Genomic DNA, 4,930 nt, shown 5'->3' with positions numbered 1-4,930 from the left:
AACTCTGTCACGCAAAACTTTGAACACCAATCCACTTTATAGGCCAATAATATGGTTAACATTATCTAAAGTTGGACAGGAAGAAAAGAACAACAAGTGTTCTGAAGTGTATCCAGTCTAGACCATCAGGCTTCTCTGCCCACTGTGCAGACTAAGAGAGCAGTACACTGATTCACAACATGTTAACAGATTGCAAAGGAATACCTTACCCATACAAGAACAATACACAACAGAGACAAATGAAAAGAGAGAAATGAAAACTTAATAACGAAAGAGACAAATTAAAGTATTTCAAAAGCCCCAATTCTTCCCTTCAAAGAAAATTGTTTTTAAACTTGATGAAAATACAATATCGGGGAAGCTATTAAAATTATTAAACATTGAAAGACGAAAGATACATTATTTTATATCTTTCTTTTTTTCTTTTAAATTTTTGGGGAAGCCTAGCTTCCCATGGCCTCCATGAATACACACCACTGATAGGAATTTTAAAAAGACATACACTAAACAAAATAACAATTTCATTAATATACAAAAATACAGATATATTTGAAATTCAGATTTGTATATATTTTTTGTTTGACCAAATTAGTCTTATTGAGATTTTAAAAAATACATGACATTTTAAGAGTGACCTGGCCAAAATAGCAGCACATAAGGTTTCATACAGAGACACATTTACAACATAAAACACCAATCACAACCATATAAAAACATCAACATACACATTGATCAGACAAGATGCTTTGATTGGGGTGTAGTGCATCTACAGGTAGGTGTCAACACATTGACAGCCCCCCTTCCCCAACTTCATTGTTTAGGTCAACAAGATACAATCATGTGAGATTACACAATAGTTTGATTGGTCTGCTGGACAACACAAGAACATTTTTTAATTCAAATGATTATATTTTAGAATCAGTCTCCTCATCTTTAGTTGTATCCGACACAGAATTTGCAGAACTATGAAACCATGTCGTTTTTCTTGTGCGTCTTTTTTTGTGTTGAAATGTAGTTTCTTGAGATCAGGTCATGGTAGCTATATTCGTCTATAGACTTCTATAGTCTTTCATCCTATATTCGTCTGTTCCATGCACTTGAACTTGACATAACTCACTAAAATGTGTGCATATATTTCTCTTGTATACAGGGGTGAGAGGATTTGCCAGGTCTCTGAGAATGGTTTTTAACAATCAGCTTGGTCTGAAGACATTAAGTTAATTAATTCCCTTGGTGTTGGCTGCTTTTTCAGCCCTTCAATGCTTCTTCCTAATGGCTGACTTGTTCTGTTTGAGAACCGGACGTGGAGGAAGGAAGAGGAAATAAAAGTGATTCCAGACCCATCCTTTCTCTCCATCCTCCTCTCTTCTATATCAGCTGCTCCAGAGACCATAAAATACCTTCTGCTCGTGATAAAAAACATAATTCTGCTAGTTTCATTTTCTTTTTCAATCATCCAGGCTGTATCACAACCGGCCGTGATTGGGAGTCCCATAGTGCGGCACACAATTGGCCCAGCGTTGTCCGGGTTTGGCCAGTGTAGGCCATCATTGTAAATAAGAATTTGTTCTTAAAATGAAAGACCCCTACTCGAAAATGTGCTCCCTATTTAAAATGAAAATGTCTATGAAGGAAAACAGTCTATGAAGGAAAATAAGAGTTTTAGTGCAGAGACAGCCAACTAACACAAACATAATAGTTTGATATTGTTGATGCGATACGACATGATATATTGTGGAAAATAATATCCCGATATGTAACTATCCATTTTTCCCTTCATTACTATTGGAAGGGCGTTGCTGTTATAAATGTAGTTCCTTATTGACACCATTGAGGAAGGGTTTGTTAAGATGACAGATTAGTTTATCGTAGCTTCTGGTCACTACTGAATGTATTTTCTTATCAGAAGGAATACAATGAAATATAATGATTAAAGATATGCTTTTTATTCAAATGTCCATAAGCAGATGTAGCAGAAAAGGAACAACAAATAACAAATGCAGCGTGTATAAAATAGTGAAGGTGAAACACCCTGAAACACTATTATCTCCCCATAATATTTGATTGTTCCATTAATCAAAGATATAATTAATCCTTTAAATCCCATATGAATATTTCCTTTATTGTGATAAAATGTGAAAACAACGCATGTGGTCTGTGACCCAAGCTGGCAGGACTGTTTGAATATTCCTATCTAATGGATGCTTCATGAGAATTTGAACTGAATGAATTTGAATGTTTAGAAGTACTTTTGTACTGCTTCAAGTGAGGAATCACCGCAAAAATACTTCCAAAGTATTCAAAACAATTCATTTCTTTTAAATTCTCATGAAGCGTCCATCAGATAGTGAAATAAAAACAGTTCTGTCAGCGTCTGTCAAACATCCGTCCAACATATAAAGTCAGTTTCCTGGACCCAGATTAAGTTTACTCCTGGACTAAAAAGCATGTCGAATGGAGAATCTCCATTGAAAGTAACTAGTCCAGGATTAGGCTTAATCTGTATCTGGAATACCATCCCAAAGAGCAAGACATACTTTTTTATCTCAAGAAATAAGAGTTTCCAGTGCTGTTTCCAGAGTACTGTTTCCAGCCCCTTCCATGTCCACCAATCCCCAGTGGGCTCCGATGGAGGTGATTCCAGCACCGTTGAAGCGACCGCTGAGGATCCTCAGCTCATTGCCTATGTTGGTTGGGTAGAAGTTGAAGGAGACCTGGTTGGGCAGGCCGGCTGACAGAGTGCGCCCCATGTTGGTGGTTAACACCATGTAGCAGATGTAGTCTGCTGGGTTGTACTTCCCAGACACCTCAACGATGGCCTCATCATTAAACAGCTCCATCACCTGCTTTACACAGTGGTGTTTGTTGGGTAGTGTAGTTCCCTTCGACCGAACACAGGAGACCAGGTGTTGCCGTATCTCAGCTGGAACCTAAAACAGAGGAAGCTTTTCACGTTGGTTGTGTTTTGATAAGGCACATTCAGACCGAGACAGCAGGTAGCATCAGAGAATATCAAGGAATTACATTTTACATTGTACTCTGGGTTAGATACAATAACAATATTGTTTGGTCATAAACTGAATATGTAATAAACACAACAAAGAAAGAAAGAAAGAAAGAGTGTCTGTTGGGCAGTGTAGTTGGACTGAGTCAGTGGTGTAGTTGGACTGAGTCAGTGGTGTAGTTGGACTGAGTCAGTGGTGTAGTTGGACTGAGTCAGTGGTGTTTGTTGGGTAGTGTAGTTGGACTGAGTCAGTGGTGTTTGTTGGGTAGTGTAGTTGGACTGAGTCAGTGGTGTTTGTTGGGTAGTGTAGTTGGACTGAGTCAGTGGTGTTTGTTGGGTAGTGTAGTTGGACTCAGTCAGTGGTGTTTGTTGGGTAGTGTAGTTGGACTGAGTCAGTGGTGTTTGTTGGGTAGTGTAGTTGGACTGAGTCAGCGGTGTTTGTTGGGTAGTGTAGTTGGACTGAGTCAGTGGTGTTTGTTGGGTAGTGTAGTTGGACTGAGTCAGCGGTGTTTGTTGGGTAGTGTAGTTGGACTGAGTCAGTGATGTCAGGGTCTGCTCACCCGCTGATGTAGTTGTTGCTGTTGTAGTTGTAGTAGTAGTAGTAGTAGTAGTAGTTGTTGTTGGTCTCCCACACTCTGACTCCCGTGATGCGCCCCTCACCGTAGGAAGCAAATGGGGTGCCACCTCCCTGACCCACCGCAGAGGAATACGAGTAGGGGTCTTTGGTGGCTAAAATAACATGGCCAATATGTTTACTATATTAATAATACATATTTATATATATATCATTTTAGTTTTAACAACACATTTCTGAAATATCTTTACATTATGAATAAAGTGCAGATGAATTAACTGAAGCACCTTCTGCAATGATTTAATCCATCAGTTTTTGTCTCAAAGAAGAACTCCTAAGTCTAACTGAAAAAGACAAATTGGTGAAAGCACAAAAGCTATTATTTTAGCATTATAATTCAGAATTGTATTTTTATAACTCACGCAAAGCCAAGCAGCCAGCCAAGAACACTGTGACAACCAGAATTAAGAACATTCTGCAAAAGTGAGGCATCAACACTTAAGACCTTTAATTTCAGTCAATTTCACTCTCATTCCGTTTCACTTTAAATGGTCAAACTTGAAAAAATATAGTTAATAATGTTTTTCATAGAAGTTTGTCAAAACAAATAAGTAATTTTACCTGTCAGGTCAGTGTTTCCTAGGAGGGAAAATAAAATAACCTTTTGAATTGTGGTGTAACAAACAACAAACCATTGCTGAATGTGAAATGTTATAAAACGGCTCTAAAAAGTTGAACCTACTCTTGTTTACTACAATCCCTCTTGCAGTGCTAAGCTACTGTCACATTAAAAATAATGTCAGATCATTGAATTTAAATTTAGTGGCAAAAGGGCCAAAATGTTTGTGCCCAAGTACCAAGAGATAATGAGTATTAACTTCATAACATTTCCCACACCAGTATTATGCATTAAATACAAGTGCACATTTTCAATTTAGTTAGATGTGTAGTTAGCCACAGTGCTATCTTGAGATGTGTGTGAAAACCTGTGAAAGCTTCTTGTCTCTCTGTCTCTGCCAGGTCCTTCTAGTCTACTGCTTCCTCTAAGAACTGTATTTATACCTGCTGAACATTCCATCAGCTCTAGATGGAAGGAGCATGACAAAGAACACGTTTAGTCAGTCACTATTGAGAAGTCAGACATTGTTTACTAATTGGTCGAGCTACTTTGGGAGGGAGTATCAAGAAAGTACTATAAGGAAATAATAATTGTGTTCTTTGAAGTTGTAACAAATCAATGATCTGAAATAGGGATTAAAAATATATACAATCGAGCCACCTGGAAAAATTCAAAGAATATACCAAAATTGTATGAATGTGTACGAAAATCGCTCAAAATCAGTATCCCAATC

General features: G+C 37.8%; 1 pseudogene; it reads right to left on the bottom strand.

Moving 5' to 3' along the window:
• Window positions 1-1,930: 1,930 nt before the first annotated feature.
• On the bottom strand, window positions 1,931-4,639 carry LOC115113717 (prostatic spermine-binding protein-like; annotated as a pseudogene).
• Between the last annotated feature and the right edge of the window lie 291 nt (window positions 4,640-4,930).

This window comes from Oncorhynchus nerka, linkage group LG14, assembly GCF_034236695.1.
Source record: "Oncorhynchus nerka isolate Pitt River linkage group LG14, Oner_Uvic_2.0, whole genome shotgun sequence".
NCBI lineage: Eukaryota > Metazoa > Chordata > Actinopteri > Salmoniformes > Salmonidae > Oncorhynchus > Oncorhynchus nerka.
Note: the sequence above shows the minus strand (reverse complement) of the source record. Positions and strands in the feature narration are given on the sequence as shown.